The following is a 20,312-nucleotide window of genomic DNA, read 5'->3' as shown; positions in this document are numbered from 1 at the left end:
TGCATCTACAGCACTGGTGCGTCTATCTTACCTAGCCTGCATTCTACAGCACTGGTGCGTCTATCTTACATAGTCTGCATTCTACAGCACTGGTGCGTCTATCTTACTTAGCCTGCATCTATAGCACTGGTGCGTCTATCTTACCTAGCCTGCATTCTACAACACTGGTGTCTCTATCTTACCTAGCCTGCATTCTACAGCACTGGTGCGTCTATCTTACTTAGCCTGCATCTATAGCACTGGTGCGTCCATCTTACTTAGCCGGCATCTTCAACACTGGTGCGTCTATCTTACTTAGCCTGCATTCTACAGCACTGGTGCGTCTATCTTACCTAGCCTGTATTCTACAGCACTGGTGCGTCTATCTTACCTAGCCTGTATTCTACAGCACTGGTGCGTCTATCTTACTTAACCTGCATTCTACAACACTGGTGCGCCTATCTTACTTAACCTGCATTCTACAACACTGGTGCGTCTATCTTACCTAGCCTGCATTCTACAGTTATTGCTATCTTACATGTGCCGTTATAATAAACTAACGCTTGGACGACCGCGTTATGAAAATTGACATCACTGAAATTTATTTTAATCAAATTGTTCAGAAGGTGATGATAATTGTAATATTAGGTAAGCTTATATCTTATGCGTTTCTATAGAATTATCAATCTCGTTTTACACCCTCACCCCCCCCCCCCTCCTTTTTTTTTTTATTAAAAGCCATTTCGAAATATATATTGTATCAGAAACATTTGTATAATGTACACAATGTACTATATATGTATAACCAACGGTTGTTTTTTTCAGATAACATAGGAATCACATTTTGTACATTATGTAACACATGTACAAATTGTATGTACATTGTAATATAATTGCCATTCTATTTCTTAGATTATTATATTATTTTTTAATTTATAATAATTCCTTATTTATATAAAAAAAAACCATAGATATAGATAGTATAATATACATAATATTGTCCAAATCTCTGTTGAGATCATCCTCGGCAACCCAGGCGATATATACACTAAGCTCGACTACGTGTTGATAAGTGTAGCGTAGTGTGGTGCTATCACCCGTGTGTCTTGTGCAAAGCCACGTGACAAAGGGGATTCCCCAAACTCCAATAAGTTACTATAATTAATCCACCCATGTGACTATTTCAACCAATCAGATTTCTCGTCACATTTAAACAGCAGAAAGGGGGGACCTGCCTCTGCACAAGCGAAACACAGATGTGCACGCAACAAACGGGAGATGGGTTCGCTGTTTGCAGTAAAATGATTGAAGGTAAGATTCCTGACGGTATTTTTCTTTAATTTTTGTATCTTTAAAAATTTATTTGCTGTTGAAGACTTGATTCTGGAAAACGGCTAAATATATAAACAAAACGTTGAATCAGAAATCGGTCAAACATTGCTCACGCCGACACTTGTGACTGATCAATATTGTTACTCCATATCCAGCATGTGTCATGTTTACTGATTATACATGCAAGGTACTGTATGGTATGACGGTCATTCGAAAGTCGTGTAACAAGCACGGTGAAGCACCAGGCCTAAAACTAACATGAATAACAATGACCAGTACACGTTCACTCTGTCCTACAACTCGCCTACCTCAACTGGTTGCATTTGATACTGCAATGTGGGCAGTAGGGCTTGGCATGCTCCGTAAGGTCGTTTAAGTTTGATTACAAACTAAATCACGACTGGATAATTAACTTTAAAATATGCCTTAATTATAACTTATTTAAACAATGTATATTATTATGCATACACTGTATATAATATATATACAAGTGTAGGTCAATGTATATATATATAATATACGTTTGTACACTACATGTGCTTATAGAGATCCCTAAAATATAATTACTGGCTTTTGAGTGTCAGAACTTGAGAATTAATAATGATAATAATAATTGACTACACATTCAACATACAAGAACAATTTTTTTTGTGAATTAATTTCAATAAATAATAATTAACAACCACTTTCCGCCGTAATTTAACTTTTTGAGGGAACTGCACGCCTTTACATGTTTATAGTTCTGTATACAACTTGTATATAATTATGTAGCTACATATATAACTATAATCAAAACCAGCTAAAACATCTCATATAAATGCGGCTACATGTACTTTATTCATAGAAATTGAATGGTAATTTATAATTAAGTGAAGACCTACAATTTAGCTAAGTGCGTGGGGCTATATAGGTCTATAACAAGAGGAAAGTGTATACATGTATGTATTTCAGACCTGCAGAGTTGGAATCTGGGACTGCTACACACAGTGTAAATTTATCATATAATCTTCCTGATAGTCAGTGATTTTGTTGTGTAATATATTTTACCTGGAGCAATTGTCAATGGCTGTACATGTGCCAGGTAATAAATACATGAACATTACGACGTCATGACAGAAACAAAGTGATGTCAGGATTTCGAGGACGGCTGAATGAAATGGCCAATCATGAAACTTATAGTCTCAAAGTTTCAGTTTTTGCTTACTAAGGCATGCAAATAAACTTCTTTCATAAAATCTCTCATGAAGTACATGCACACTCTTTCAAGATCCTATATCTATAGATGGCTGGAGCTACCTGGTCATGATCAGCTGTCATCGATCCATTTCAAACTCACAATTTATTATTTCATCATATGACAGAACGTTTGATGATTGCAGTTAATGATGAATTTGTACCTTGTCTAAGAATAATCTTGATTTTTCAGCCTACATGTAATCTGTACTTTTGAGTATGTGGATTTCAATCAACCCTTGTGTAAATTGATCTTACACCTAGTGATAGGCGGAGGATCGAAACAAATCGAAAATTAAGGTTTAAAAAAAATTTCAAAACCGATCACCAATTAAGAAATTGTAAAACCAATTAATCAGGATTTTTTTTAAAAAATTTGTCCAAAATCTTTAGATTTGTGTAACGAAACTTTTGTTTGTCATAATTCAACTGAATATTAAGCCAATTTTTATTACCGTACAGACATTGTTCCCATATCCCATACAGTATCAATCATGATGTATTAGTCTGTCGCAGTGGAAAGACTTTCCTAATTACCACACTATTATATTACCTTGTGATTCAAGTGATATTCATGGTTATTTCACTCCAGTTTATAAACATAAAATAATCTCGGAATAGTGTGTAATTCCAATAAATTGAGCAATTATTTCTTGAATTCGGAAACAAATTATAATCGATAATCGATCGATTTTGACATTCCAATGATCAATTATGGAAATGAAACCGATTCCCATCACTACTCGTACTTTTGGTGAACGTCTCCTACAGAGGTGTTGGGGTAGATAAATTTTGTCTGGGAAATCAATAACCTCCAATACTCCACTAAATATTTAGTATGTGCTGCTAGATTTATAGCTGCTTTTGTGTTGTGGGGGAACTCACAAGTAAGGAGCACTGCAGTAACAATATGTCAAGGAATAGATTTGACAAAAAAATTTAACCTGCGCCCTATATGAACAATTAATGTTTGGTACTGTATACTATAATTAAGTCATTCACTCATATATCTGGTTATATCGCGATCGCCTAAACATATCCCTGCCACTGTGACCTCGATCGAGTTTGCAATGCAATGAAGATTTCAGTAAAAGTAAATGCCAGATGCCAAGTGACTTGAACATGTTTGACAGTTAATATCGCATTAATAGTGTATTGATTCTAACTATTCCATCATTGCATATTTTGATTGCAGAATTCTTTGTCCTTGCTGGTAATATTATCGTATAGGTTCATGCAGTGATGTCAATATTGCATGGATGAAAATGACAGTTTTCACTGAAAAATATAATGCTCTGCTCACAAAATTTGATAGTACATGTACATTACTCATACCCACAAGGGCAGAAATCTAGAATATCTCTACTGATGATTCCATATTTGCAGTATATGGAAGACAGTCTCTAGAATATTTAACATCACTGAAGTTTGGCTTGATAGTTATTGTATCTGTGACATGTCTGATTTTCCTACGTTTCAAGTTAGAGGAAGATAATCTTGTATTAAAAGTCTGCTGGGAAAATGTTAGCAATAATATAACTGAAGGTCTCGTGGCCAGTCTGTAACTTTATGGGTATAAGCTATAAGGGTTTAGGCGGAACACTCACCCAAGAGGAATAATAATAATATAAGATCGGAATCAAAACACACAGCTGTTGGGGAACAGGGCATGGAGGGCCAAGTCAGCAGTGTAGCAGTATATATTATGTTAGGTCATGTTACAGAGGAGGGGGAGGTAACTTAGGATACTGCCAGGTTATAATCCCTGGAGGGATTCTTTGTAAGGAGGAATGGAGTATTACTAGAGGTAATCCATAGACATCCTCTCCTTCAGAACACTTCAGGTTAGTTGCATGGAAAGTTTTTCTTATTTTGTTATGGTATAATTAAGTACACTTACTGCAGGTTGTTTATTCATTATAAAATACACATATACTGATAAACAAACACTATCTTGTCCAATATCGACACAATTTGTTTCAATTCTGATATAACATCTGAGGAGATATACCTGTACTTGCAGACAGAGATTAATTTTGTTATCAAATGATACCAGTACTGAGTTATGATTTTAGCTGGGAATGGTTGAAGAAATGGTACATGTATGCTAACGAGGCTTTGACATGAAGTGAAACTGAAGTGTCATACATGTATAAGTTGTGGTATAAGGGGTATGCTAACAAGAGTTTGTGAAGTGTTATGGGAAATGTTTTGTGAAGGTACTTTACACTACTGATGGTCATGAGTGTTATGTCTTTGATGGGGTTCCTGACTATTTGAGGTGAAAAGTGGGGTTTGTTTTGTTCTAAGTATGGGAAGGATGCATTGCTGCTAGCAAAAATTACTGAATTTTATATCAGAAAAAGCTATATATATAAGTAAAGAATACAAAGAGTACAAATAGAACATTAAATATTGTGGTTACATAATTAAAGAGGAAAGATTTGATTTAAAAGACCAAAACCAAAAGACCACCAGGACCAGGTGGTAAGGAACAGTGAGCATACCTGTCAATAATCAAGGTATTAAAAGATGTGGTGAGGTTGGTCTTGGTCGTAGAGAACTAAACAACAGTAGCAGTTCTGGACTGGGGTTGTCAGATCATGATCACTGCAGGTATAGCTCCATGATGTACAAATGTTCGTAGGGTAAATTGGGCTCTATGAAGATCGAATGTTAAGAGGGTATGCAGGGCTCCATGATGTTTGAATATTCAGAGGATATAGGCTCCATGATGTTTGAATATTCAGAGGATATGGGCTCCATGACGTTTGAATGTTCGAAGGGTATGGGCTCCATGATGTTTGAATATTCACAGGATATGGGCTCCATGATGATTGAATATTCGTAGGATATGCCTATGGGCTCCATGATGTTTGTATGTTTGGAGGGTAAGGGCTCCCGATGTTTGAATGTTTGTAGGGTATATATGGGCTCCATGATGTTTGAATGTACAGAGGGTGAATTTGGCACCATGATATACAAATATTCAGGGAGTATGGGCTCCATGATGTTTGAATGTTCAGAGGGTATGGGCTCTATGATGTTCGAATGTTCAGAGGGTATGGGCTCTGTAATGTTTGAATGTTCAGAGGGTATAGGCTCAAATTCTATACACTAACAGTGTATTTTTTTGGTCCGCTTTGGCTGTTCTACAAAATGAGGCAATTAGATAGCAACCATCAAAAATTTATTTCCCATAAAATGTTAATTTTTGTTAAATATACTATTGCATATGTATATTGGGCTAATTACAGTTCATTTTCTTTCTGAATAGTACATTGCTTTTTAATTACCATAGAGGATTTTCTAATGGAGAAAAGTGTAAAAAATAAATTCTGAAATGGTGTTTCATTTAAACTGTAAAGTTTACATCTTGTATAAAGTACACAAGAGAGCCTGCATTGGAAGTCTGGAAGCTCATGACAGACCTGTGGTATTGATCGCGAGGACAAGGTGGAATATGGACGGCATGATTCTGCATACAGTCGTTAACCTTTCCCTCCAACATGTACATTGTGTAATATGTGGTCCTTCTACATGCTACTGCCGGAACGCCTTTTCTGATAATGCTAAAACGCTGTGTGATTTTGTTCTGTTCAGCAGATATTTATCTCATGTGTTAGTCAGAATCTTATACTGTGATTGTTTCAGTATTGATTACCACTCTACTAGATCTGCATATTTTGGTGAACAGAGAACTTAAAGATGAAGCCTAAATGCAATTCAGGACGTTCATCTTAAACATTTTTTTTTAATGAATATTGTAATGTTAGATCTTCTAAAGAATCTGATTATTTCTGTTTTGTTTTGACACAAAATGCTACAGTCTTATATACTTCGAATGAGGACACAGGGACTGCAAACTTACTCTTGATACAAAATACTACAGTCTTACAAGGTTAAAGCCCTCTGCTCTCGGAGTCATGTTAGAATTTATTTTACTTTATAGAAAATGTATTTACCGTTTCGGTCCAGTTGTTCCATTTATGCTGTATTGGTTTGTTTAACGCCATGGATGTCATATTTTTTGTAAATAATTAAGAGAGAAGGGGCCCAGAATTTCACTGATAACTCTCTAACTCCCCATTTTAGGTTATCTGACACAAAGCATGCCAGAAAGCTCAGGGTACTCATATTGGGCCTGCAGAATTCTGGGATGAAGGGCTACCAAGTTTGTTCAAATGAATGACCTTGACCTTCATTTAAGGTCACGGGGGTCAAATAGTCTAAAATCTTTAAACAATTCTTGTGAATAACAAAGAGGCCAAGAGACCTAATATTTGGCATATGACATGCTGGGACTTCTTCTCAAGAACCAGAAGGCCCAGGGTACTCATATTAGGATTGTTGCATTCTGCAGTCAAATAGGCTAAAATCTTCAAACGTCTTCTTGTGAATAACTTAGAGGCCTAGAGCCCTGACATTGGGTCGGTGACCTGCTGGGATGAAGACCTACCAAGTTTGTTCAAATGAATGACCTTGACCTTCATTTAAGGTCACAGTGGTCAAATAGGCTAAAATCCTAGGGACCTGATATGACTTGTATTGTGCTGACTGCCAATAGTTAGATGACCGTTAAGGCCAATTGGGCCTTTTGTTTTCTTTATATTATTATGTAAGATGTAAAATGTGCAACATATATTTGAGATCCGAATCCTATATATGTGGACTGTCCATTGTGTTTATCACCTAGCTAGTGACATAAGTCGATTGCTAAACAAGAGGATTGGGATAGTTTTTCAGCTTGGAAAGAAATGCAAACCACACGAGGATCAAATTGTCAAACTTTATGTGGAGGAATTACCTAAAACCATTATCAAATTTTTGTTGTTTATTTAAAAAAAACAAACCTACCTCACATTTAGGCAGTTCCTTTGATGAAAGTTACTATAAATGTACAATATAACTAGCCAGGTTGTATAATCTGATTTGGATTCTGCTTGATGCACTTTATACATGCCATGTTCATGTACACAAGGTTTTCTAAATCAAAGGTCAATGTTGTTGTTCCTCTTCAATGTAGGAATGTAAAACTCCAAAGAAGTTTTCAATAATTTGATATGCTAAACTAATTGAGACTTGATATTTTATTTAAGGTTATCTTGATACAATGTTATGATGTAAGATGGTATCTAAGTAATTAAATTAAAATTTCATAACAGGTCAGTGATGTTTAATGATAAGGTCTGACATTTTAATATAATTGGCATGTTTCCTTATTTTTATTGGTCTAAGAAATTACTACAGAGGAATCTCTTTACCCAGGCATGACAGTTTACAGTAAAAACAGTTTAAAAAGCAACTAAGATATGAAGACATATAGTTTGTCAACTTTACTCTGAAAGCTAACAAATACAGGGTTTTATAATCTGCTAATGGTCGGGGTTGAAATACAAATTCGACTGTTTTAGTTTTGTATATTCCTTATAAGGTGGCCAAGTGTTCCAAGACCAATGTCACTTGCCTTTTTTGCTCCAAAACTATTAATTAATTAATCATTTTAACAATTTCTGTCCTTCAAAATACTTACCATCTGCCTGAAGTCAGTTATATGTGCCTATGTTCAATCATTACCGTGAAGCCCCTTGGGCCTCTTGTTTTACTGAGCTGTTCTCTGTTTATGATGCATGCATATTTGTCATTACCATATGGAGTTTGGTCCAATATAGGCTTTTAACTCCAGACATGCTAAAGTAGACAGTAAACTGAGCTAGAAATGTTTCAAGGTATTGATCGACTAGCAATTATACAAAAAGGATAACTATAGACCTAATCACACGGCTACTCTTGATAGTAACTTCTCTATTTAAAGGACTTTTTCAAAATCAACCGTCATGAATAAGTGGCTGACTTGAAAATTTTAATACATATATATGAACAGTTAGCGTAGCCATGCAGCTAGGTTACTGCATGCTGTCGAACAGTACTGACATGAATTTATCAGACCAGGTGTTCCAGAAGGATTAACATCTTCTCATTTTCTTATGGGCTTGTAATTTTTCTTGATATCCATATGTACAGTTACATGTATGTATTAATTATTGCAGGTACTAATTGTTGTAAAATTAAGATGATGGTTGGCCTACTTGTTAAAAGTATAGGAATATATGTTGAGTAATTAATGAAAGTCCTAAATTCAGCTGGGTATGTGGTAAGTGTATGCTTAATAATTGGTAACCCAATTAAGGACAATCCTTCTTACAGCTGGGAATATGATAAGTGTATGCTTCATAATTGGTAACCCAATGAAGGAAGTTCCTACATAAAGCTGGGTATTAGGATATTTATCAAAGAAAATAGAAATATAACCAGTATTCTATAATAAAAGATTCTTGTGTTTTTATCTGATTTATTATTATTGTGATTCATTATCTATCTGCCCAATAAACATCCACAATGTCTGTTGTTAGTATTACACTGGTGAGTAGACAGATTATTTGTATACCTATATAGCTGTGAGTAATTAAATCTACATTGTGATGTTGTTTCATTTGATCAGGACCAACATGATAATAAATAGGATCCAGGTTTCGTCTCCACCCTCATGAATCATCCTCACTATTGTCTCTGGCCATTCTCAGACTATAGCCAGAAAACATGCGCACAATAATTCCATTCCAATGATGCCACCTTTATTCCATTTTTACTCTAATAAACGATGCTGTTTGATTACTGTAGATTTTTACTGAAATCGTTGTTTGGAACATGACAATTGGAAAAACTGTTTATTGCACATTAATGTAACATTTTCAATTAACCTATAATTAATAAGTGATGAATTTGTGATTAAATTCATTCACATAAAATATTCTTTATGATAAACATTTTGAATTGCATGCATTAATCACTTAAAGATGCTCCACCACTGACAGAGTATAAATGATATTCATCATTTGAACAATAATTGGTGTTAAATCATGTATATATATGCCTAATTAACACAAAAAATAATATAAAATAATTCATTTCGCCTTTAGTGCATGTGCAATCAGTACTTCATTCCATATAGGATATAGTGTCACGGAATTTTTTTCGGAATGCAATTAATTATTTTTCATATTTTTAACTTGAAGTAAAATTAGAAGCTCAAACTTTTCAATGGTGGTAATGGTGTAAAGTAAGTAACTTTTGTGACTGAAGAAAAATATTAAATAGTCTGCTCCTGTTTTGGATAGCGAAAAAATACCATTTGTCAGCGGTGGAGCATCTTTAAGCAAAAATCAGCAAACATTTTCCTCTTTCTACTAGCTAGGTGACAACATTTGTAGTTGCTGTTAAATTCCTAAAATATTTTCTGTCATGATATATGTCTAGGCATTCTGACTTACTGTATATGCAAATATATTTATAATTGAAATATTTGATAGTTACAAATGCAAGTAATTATATATAATATAATGATAACTTCATATATAATTTCCCTGCATATACAAAAAAAATGTACTGTATAACTTTACCAAACTTAGATATTGCAGAATATTTTAAATTTGGTTATATTATTTTGTAGACCTGTCTATCTAAACTGATGGTGTATATATATAATACTATATACAACACATATCAAATTAGTTGTGCTCCGGAACACAAAGGGTGGCAGTATTGGAGCCACAATGATATCTATCAAAAGTCTGTATGGGGGCTGTATTTTATCAGAGGAGTCAGGTTTATATAATTGTATATCTAATGTCTGTATACATTATATATATATTGTTGTTGTGGAGGAAAGACCTGTGTGATAAGTTCTCTGGTTCCACATGCATATATTGAATAAAAAAAAAGTTCCTTCTGGTAGATACTGAACATGTCTAAGGAATTAGTACAAGTCTTTGGCTCCATCAGGAGAGATAACTTTGGACCTCAAAATATACTGAAATATTCATCGTTTATATTTGAATTGTAACATATTGGTTGCAAAGCGGGACCTTATTAAATCAAGAAAACAATGACTATAAGGTAAACACAGAAAATGTTAAATTAGTATATTGATGTCAATTCATAATGATGTTGAATGTTTATTACCACATGTTTCTATAGAAATCATTATAGTATTTAACTCAAGCATTGGGCATAATGTAAAGTTTTAATTTCCGATGGCTTATTTAGATTAAATGAGTAAATCTTATGTAATACATGCATGTTAAGACTCTGTGTATACAGGTACATAATTATGGATGTTAATTTTAAATGGTTACAGATTTAGACATATGTCATTAAAATCTAATGCGTTAATATAGATAAATACCAATATGTTTATGCTTCAATAACTCATAAAGGACTTTCCCAATGCTTAGAGTTTCATAGCAGGTGAATATTAAATTAGCTGAATTATTATTGAGTTGTTAAAGTAATTAAAGAATTGGAAGAACGGGAAAACCTTGCCAAAATGAGCAATTAACAGAACATTATGTCTATAATATTAACTTTTTACTTGCAAAAAAAAAAAAAAAAAAAAAAAAAAAACCATCTCGAGGTTATTTCATATGGCATAATCTGAGACCTATATGGTTGATATGTGGATGAAGAGATGTTAATCAGACTTAATAGCACTGTTACATATGATGAAATGATAAAAGTTTAAATTAAGACTCAGAGAGCAATTTTCTCTGTTGCCAGGGGAGACAATCCTGTTGGAAAATTAAGAATAAAGATGAAAAACATCGGTAAGCATGCAAACAATAAAACCATGTCTAATATACAGGGGAGACAATCCTGTTGTAAACTGTAGATGACAAAACATCAGTAAACAAACAATAAAACCATGTCTAATATACAGGGGAGACAATCCTGTTGTAAACTGTAGATGAGAAAACATCAGTAAACAAACAATAAAACCATGTCTAATATACAGGGGAGACAATCCTGTTATAAACTTTATATGAGAACACATCAGTAAACAAACAATAAAACCATGTCTAATATACAGGGGAGACAATCCTGTTGTAAACTGTAGATGACAAAACATCAGTAAACAAACAATAAAACCATGTCTAATATACAGGGGAGACAATCCTGTTGTAAACTGTAGATGACAAAACATCAGTAAACAAACAATAAAACCATGTCTAATATACAGGGGAGACAATCCTGTTGTAAACTGTAGATGACAAAACATCAGTAAACAAACAATAAAACCATGTCTAATATACAGGGGAGACAATCCTGTTGTAAACTTTATATGACAAAACATCAGTAAACAAACAATAAAACCATGTCTAATATACAGGGGAGACAATCCTGTTGTAAACTTTAGATGACAAAACATCAGTAAACAAACAATAAAACCATGTCTAATATACAGGGGAGACAATCCTGTTGTAAACTTTATATGACAAAACATCAGTAAACAAACAATAAAACCATGTCTAATATACAGGGGAGACAATCCTGTTGTAAACTTTATATGACAAAACATCAGTAAACAAACAATAAAACCATGTCTAATATACAGGGGAGACAATCCTGTTGTAAACTTTAGATGAGAAAACATCAGTAAACAAACAATAAAACCATGTCTAATATACAGGGGAGACAATCCTGTTGTAAACTGTAGATGAGAAAACATCAGTAAACAAACAATAAAACCAAGTCTAATATACAGGGGAGACAATCCTGTTATAAACTTTATATGAGAACACATCAGTAAACAAACAATAAAACCATGTCTAATATACAGGGGAGACAATCCTGTTGTAAACTGTAGATGACAAAACATCAGTAAACAAACAATAAAACCATGTCTAATATACAGGGGAGACAATCCTGTTGTAAACTGTAGATGAGAAAACATCAGTAAACAAACAACAAGAGGCCCAGAGGGCCTGTATCGCTCACCTGGTTTGTAATGCCAAGTAATGTTCTGAATACAGGTTCATTGTTTCTTTTCTGAAGGAATTTTAATATTAACCTCTAAATCCCCTATTGGGCCCCACCCCTCCTGCCCCCAGGGGGTCAGAACCAAAATTTATACAAGTTCTGTTCCTCTTCTTCCAAGGATGTTTATGGCCAAATTTGGTCACAATCCAAACAAAACTCTAGGACAAGAAGTGATTGATAGGATTTACCTATATTTCCCCTATTGGGCCCCGCCCCTCCTGCCCCTGGGGGGTCAGAGCCAAAATTTATACAAGTTCTGTTCCCCTTCCCCAAAGGATGTCTGTGGCCAAATTTGGTTACATTCCATTCAGAACTCTATGACTAGTAGCGATTTAAAGGATTTACCTCTATTACCCCTATTGGGCCCCGCCTCTCCTACCCCCGGGGGATCAGAGCCAAAATTTATACAAGTTCTGTTCCCCTTCCCCAAAGGATGTTTGTGGCCAAATTTGGTTACATTCCATTCAGAACTCTATGACAAGTAGTGATTTAAAGGATTAACCTCTATTTCCCCTATTGGGCCCCGCCCCTCCTGCCCCTGGGGGATCAGAGCCAAAATTTATACAAGTTCTGTTCCCCTTCCCCCAAGGATGTTTGTGGCCAAATTTGGTTACAATTCATGTAGACCTCTAGGACAAGTAGAGATTTAAAGGATTTACCTCTATTTCCCCTATTGGGCCCTGCCCCTCCTGCCCCCAGGGGGTCAGAGCCAAAATTTATACAAGGTCTGTTCCCCCTCTCCCAAGGATGTTTGTGGCCAAATTTGGTTACATTCCATTCAGAACTCTATGACTAGTAGCGATTTAAAGGATTTACCTCTATTTCCCCTATTGCGCCCCGCCCCTCCTGCCCCCGACAGACCAGAGCCAAAATTTATACAAGTTCTGTTCCCCTTCCCCTAAGGATGTTTGTGGCCAAATTTGGTTACAATCCATGCAGAACTCTAGGACAAGTAGCGATTTATAGGATTTACCTCTATTTCCCATATTGGGCCCCGCCCCTCCTGCCCCCGGGGGGTCAGAGCTAAAATTTATACAAGTTCTGTTCCCCCTCCCCCAAGGATGTTTGTGGCCAAATTTGGTTACAATCCATGCAGAACTCTATGACTAGTAGCGATTTAAAGGAAATGTTGACGGACAGACAGACGGACGGACGGACGGACGGACGACGGACGCCGCGCCATGACATAAGCTCACCGGCCCTTCGGGCCAGGTGAGCTAATAAAACCATGTCTAATATACAGGGGAGACAATCCTGTTGTAAACTTTATATGACAAAACATCAGTAAACAAACAATAAAACCATGTCTAATAAACTCTCTTTAAAGTAAATAACAACCTCTTATCGAGACTGTGTCAGGTACACTTTCTCATTTGTTGTTCAAACAGACTCCAAATGTATAGATCTTTTATGGCCTTGTCTAGATTAAATACAAACCTGTCTGGAAATTAACCGACAACAATAACTGGTCAAGTACCACAAATATTATTCTTGTGGTCAGCTGTCATAGAAAAGTCAAGATCAGCTATCAATATAAAAATATTCTACTTAAATCTAATATTCAATACACTACAGTGTAAAGTTTGTGTATTACAATAGATTAATTAAAATTCTACATTGGGACACATCGATCAGCTCCAGAAGTTAGAGTATCAATGGGGCTGCAATATTTTTAAGTAACAAATTTTCATGAACTCATTTTTTTAGCTCACCTGGCCCGAAGGGCCGGTGAGCTTATGCCATGGCGCGGCGTCCGTCGTCCGTCGTCCGTCCGTCCGTCCGTCCATCTGTCTGTCCGTCAACATTTCCTTTAAATCGCTACTAGTCATAGAGTTCTGCATGGATTGTGACCAAATTTGGCCACAAACATCCTTGGGGGAAGGGGAACAGAACTTGTATAAATTTTGGCTCTGAGCCCCTGGGGGCAGGAGGGGCGGGGCCCAATAGGGGAAATAAAGGTAAATCCTATAAATCGCTACTAGTCATAGAGTTCTGCATGGATTGTAACCAAATTTGGCCACAAACATCCTTGGGGGAAGGGGAACAGAACTTGTATAAATTTTGGCTCTGAGCCCCCAGGGGCAGGAGGGGCGGGGCCCAATAGGGGAAATAAAGGTAAATCCTATAAATCGCTACTTGTCCTAGAGTTCTGCATGGATTGTAACCAAATTTGGCCACAAACATCCTTAGGAGAAGGGGAACAGAACTTGTATAAAATTTTGGCTCTGACCCCCTGGGGGCAGGAGGGGCGGGGCCCAATATAGGAAATAAAGGTAAATCCTATAAATCGCTACTAGTCATAGAGTTCTTCATGGATTGTAACCAAATTTGGCCACAAACATCCTTTGGGGAAGGGGAACAGAACTTGTATAAAATTTGGCTCTGACCCCCCGGGGGCAGGAGGGGCGGGGCCCAATAGGGGAAATAAAGGTAAATCCTATAAATCGCTACTAGTCATAGAGTTCTGCATGGATTGTAACCAAATTTGGCCACAAGCATCCTTGGGGAAGGGAAACAGAACTTGTATAAATTTTGGCTCTGAGCCCCCGGGGGCAGGAGGGGCGGGGCCCAATAGGGGAAATAAAGGTAAATCCTATAAATCGCTACTTGTCCTAGAGTTCTGCATGGATTGTGACCAAATTTGGCCACAAACATCCTTAGGAGAAGGGGAACAGAACTTGTATAAATTTTGGCTCTGACCCCCTGGGGGCAGGAGGGGCGGGGCCCAATAGGGGAAATAAAGGTAAATCCTATAAATCGCTACTTGTCCTAGAGTTCTGCATGGATTGTGACCAAATTTGGTCACAAACATCCTTGGGAGAAGGGGAACAGAACTTGTATAAATTTTGGCTCTGACCCCCCAGGGGCAGGAGGGGCGGGGCCCAATAGGGGAAATAAAGGTAAATCCTATAAATCGCTACTAGTCATAGAGTTCTGCATGGATTATAACCAAATTTGGCCACAAACATCCTTGGGGGAAGGGGAACAGAGCTTGTATAAATTTTGGCTCTGACCCCCAGGGGGCAGGAATGGTGGGGCCCAATAGGGGAATTAGAGGTAAATATTCAAATTTCTTCAGAAAATAAACAATGAACCTGTATCCAGAATATTACTTGGCATTACAAACCAGGTGAGCGATACAGGCCCTCTGGGCCTCTTGTTTACATACTCCTTACTAAGGGCATTTTTGAATTTCTTATAAATGATAAGGAGAATCCATTGGTCTGTGCTGTTGTGGTCAAATCCATCTTATAAAATTATATATTTGTTAGGCAGTGATCATCAGATGTAATGTAGCATATATATATCCCCTTAGTCAGTAATATAATGTGTACATATAGTTTGAGGTACCATACACAGGTAAATTGAGGCAGCCCATAACGAAGATATTTTTAGTATCCAGTGCTGATTGTATCGCGTTAAAACATCCAGGTTGTTCAATCATTTCACATAATTATTTAATTCTACACTTAAACATGTCTATTGGCCATTTAATTCTGTTCCAAGGATTTCTACCACTCAACAAAAAAAAATGGTGTGTGTAATACAAACATTTAAGTTTGCTTGAACAATTCCACTTTAACAGATCTAGAAATATAAGTGTACATTATGGGGAATGACTAGACGACAGTTAAAGCTATTTTACCGACCAATACACATTAACCTATACTACAACAGCTCAATCAGTACTGATGTATATATACACCCATAAAAAAATCTACGTGTATACAGGCTGTATTTACAATAAGTAATTACATTGAATGTTCGTGATGGAAAAGGAATTGATCAAACACATGTAAATCAGTGTAGACCTATAGGGATATGACCATCAGGCAGACTTTAAATATCTACACACAGGTCGGGCTGAAACATATGGAAGTGTTATTTGAGGTGTACAGTTTGAGTACAGCAGGGATTTACTGGGGGGAAATCTGCTAACAATACCAGGGGTCTCCTGAGTTACCAAACTCTGGGAGTCGGTGTTGAAATGTGGTATAAAGTTACTATAAATATTCTGAATACTGAACTGTTGTGTTCTGATGGGGCAGTCTTTGATGTGAATTTTCTCAAGTGATTTTCTATGGAATTTTATGGCCACAGCTAAGGGTAAGTGTTGTGTTGAAATAATATTAGTGATATATTTTTGGCTTGTGAAATGAATATTGATTATATGATATCAGAGATATAGTAAAGATGGCATATTATTTTAAACATTTTAATTTGCGTTATGAAAATACCTGTATATCTATTATTCCTGCTACACCCATGGTGTATTTGTATAATATATATCCTTCTGTGTCGTATCATTCTATAAACTGTACTACAATAACAATAATACACTTGATGACATGTGTACCATTTAATTACAGATTAATAAGGACACACCCACATCATAACATGTGTTTTTATTCTGGACCATATACCTTAAATTGGTGCAGAATCGGACATATCTCCCCAGATCGTGTCTAACATTTCAGGTCATGTTCGTTGCCTACTCACTGAAACAATGAGTCGCGGTACATACTTGTCGTCTCGAATGACATCGGAGACATTTATAGGTCTAATGTCATATCAGTGATAATCATCGAATCCACGCTCTAGAGACGTACGTCACGTAAACATTAGAGTCTGATACAGATCAGTCATGGTTATCTAAAGGTTTTAATTGTACCTGTAACCTAATATAACATATGGCCCTCAGTTTTCTTAGTCAGGTTAAAGCTACAAAAATCTTCCTTTTTTTTACTTTGTAAATGTTTCGACAGTAATTTCGGTATTGAAATACCACGTTAACAAGGACTGCAGACTCTCTCTGGCTTATGATTTCAAAACCTAGCTATGTCAGACAGATCAGTTAAACATTCTTCTTTTGACACAATCAGATTTTACTGCAAAAGCAATTTTGAACAGGTTAGCCCAATGATAATTCACCTATGATAATATTTCACACAGTTCTCCATAGAATCATAATGGTTAATACATAAATGATGTACACATAATTAGCTCAATCATATTTTAACGCAAATTGTGCTAAAATAATGTTACTGCGATATAGGTACATTTATTATTAGATACAGATCAAATATGTGAATTTTCAATATAAATACGAACTTTGTAGCAGCCTTAAATGGTCATAGGGTTAGGATACTTACAAATAGGATTAGGATTTTAGGGAAATTAAGTTGACTTAACCCAATGCAATGCATAAATGTCATTTAATTTGCTTTTAATTTAAAAGATTATATAGACGTTATCAAACTGTCCATCATCATTATTCCTGATAATAAGTATACATAGGTGTATATATACTAAAACTATTAACATGTATTTAGTATGTGAAACAATCGGGCCAGTTAAACTGTTCCTTTTGTATAATCTCCTGTGTTAATAGTATCGAGTATATAGACCGACATTGTTTACGCTAATACGGTAATAATGTTTGGTGATAACACTAGTAGCCATAATTACTCATTTGTTAAAGCGAGACAATTGACCTTTATGTCTATAAGCCTAAATGTATGTCACACTTCACTGGTTACACCTGTCCGATACAGGTATATATAAGTATATCAAGTCTCGTTAGGAATTTAAAAGGTCAAATGTAGGTAGAAGTTAACGGTAAGTTAGTTTGTTTTTAAGCTCTATATGAATGTAACACATATAATGATTGGTTTATTCACTTGACTCGGATATAAGAACAACTTATGGTATACTGTGATGGATTAATTATATAATTATCAGTTTGATAATTTGTCTACAAAATGAATGCATACATTTATGTATCTGTCAGTTAAAGTTGTTTCCATTTATGTATCTGTCAGTTAAAGTCGTTTCCAGGTATATTTTAAAGAGGCAACAGAACTATTTCTTGTTGCCATTATTGTAAGCAAGTTTATCAGATCTAATTAATTTAATAAGACAGTTTTTCTATGCTAAAAGACAAAAATAAAGGTAACACATGTTCACTTATTCGGGAAATTCTAATTCCAATATGGGGAATTCTATTTCCCGATATCAGCATTCTATTGCCGATATCGGAAATTGAATTTTCCATATCGGAAATTACTTTTAATTTCCGATATGGAAAATTATTTTCTAATTTGATCTGATATCAAAATAGAATTTCGATATCAGAATTACAATTTCAGATATCGGAAATTTTTATTCCAATATCGGAATTATAGAATAAAAAGTAACTTAGCTTGCCATAGTTCACTGTAATCTGCGGCTGAAAATGCATCTGCATGATTTTATTAAAAAGAAAAAAAAAGACGAGAAAACGTGACCACAAAAACATGAAGCTATTTAGTGCCAGAGATGTTTTGGTTCTGAATAAGTGAGATGGTACATCATTGTTTATAGACTGCATATAAAACAAGTTTATTATAGACTTTCTCCTGAAGATTCACAATCTCAAAGCTTGCCAGTAATTATGGAATATAGTTAAAAGGCTTTGTTGCATGCATGTGTAAACATTTAGGCGTGCATGTTAGATATAATTGGACATGTTGTGTGTTAGGCCTGGGAGGATGCTGTATTGTTTCTCTGTTACACATCTGTTGGCTATACCCACACAAAGGTCACGCTGTCATATTGCCTCACATACTATATCATGTGTTGAAGTCTGCCAGATTACAATTCACAGATGTTTGCCTTGATTGTTCAAAGATGGCTCATTAACAGGAAACAAAACACACAAAACTTTTTCAGTAATTCCCTTTTACTTATTGTTTATTAGACATTTGTATGTGTTAGGGAAAATACCTTAAGACACTTTAGTTTGAAGTGTTTTGATGAGGTGATGAAGTGTTGTAAGCTGGTCATGCTTTGAACAAATAGCTGGTGATGAACACTGAAATACTTCTACATTTCTTCATCTTGATTGATGCATTGTCAGCTTGCTGGAGTTTGAGGGAAGTTAGAGATAATATGTATAATCATATTGACAGAATAATTGAGTGATTTAATGAGCCATGAAAGTAGAAAGTGAGATCTGCTCTTGATAGTAATTATAATCTGATGTAAGCATCTTGAAGAAGAAACTACATTTCAGGACTTATAATCAAATGTCTCTGTTCATTGTATTGAAAACTGGACCTTGTTCTGTTTTTTTGAACAGAATCACATTCAATACATTTCTTCATCAATTAATTGATGTTTTTGATATATATCCATGAGATTAACTCTTACTATATATAATATGTATATGGATTGGTTTAATTGCTAACTGCCGTTTGAACTTTCACATCTCTATAACTAATGATCATTCTAATATAAACATCCAGGGTCATATAAGGACTGCCAGATTTGTTGATAGAGGAAATCCCAAGTTTCTGGAGAAAAACCACTGACCAGTAGTCAGTACCTGGCAACTGCCCCACATGGGATTATATATTCAAACTTACAACCTAGAGGTGCACGAGGAGGACTTGGAGTAATATGTTGGGTCATCTTAACCAATCAGCCATCACTGCTCCTTAATCAGTATCCAATTTAATACTTTTTGATGTGCTGTAGTACCTGCTATAATATGCTTCAAATCTATTTCCATTTCATTTACATTTTTTATACAATCTATTGAATTGCATATATATACATATGTACATGTAATTCCATGACCCTAACTAATTGAAATTATTTTAATTACATCTTTGCTGTACATGTGTGGAACAACTGTTCACACATTGCCTAACTCAAACTTACAATTAGTCTAAGATTAGGGTAATTTGGTATTTCCTTTGATTTTCAGTAACAGGTATTTGTCACATTGTATTATTAACGGTTGCAGATTAACACATGTACACTTAATACATTTAAACAGTTAATCATTAACAGGTATTTTATGTAGAAGTATATTGTCAGTGTTCACACCCAGGAAACTGTGACAAACT

The 20,312-nt window shown here is 35.5% G+C and overlaps 2 protein-coding genes across 4 annotated transcripts in view; one reads left to right on the top strand and one right to left on the bottom strand.

Annotated features, from left to right (window-relative positions):
- Positions 1-20,312, bottom strand: part of LOC138315104 (ATP-dependent translocase ABCB1-like) — a 79,823-nt gene that overhangs the window by 7,173 nt on the left and 52,338 nt on the right. The window lies entirely within an intron of this gene.
- LOC138315115 (uncharacterized) overlaps positions 1,171-20,312 on the top strand; it is a 33,545-nt gene continuing 14,403 nt past the window's right edge. The window contains exon 1 of one of the 2 annotated variants that reach the window (XM_069255872.1): positions 1,171-1,290. The gene's annotated coding sequence lies outside the window, so the exon portion shown is untranslated. Of the gene's footprint in view, positions 1,291-16,117; positions 16,528-20,312 lie in introns of those variants that run through there. The other variant, XM_069255881.1, reaches the window with a different exon arrangement.

Source organism: Argopecten irradians, chromosome 1 (genome assembly GCF_041381155.1).
Source record: "Argopecten irradians isolate NY chromosome 1, Ai_NY, whole genome shotgun sequence".
NCBI lineage: Eukaryota > Metazoa > Mollusca > Bivalvia > Pectinida > Pectinidae > Argopecten > Argopecten irradians.
The sequence above is the reverse complement of the archived record's forward strand: the minus strand, read 5'-3'. Positions and strand labels throughout refer to the sequence as shown.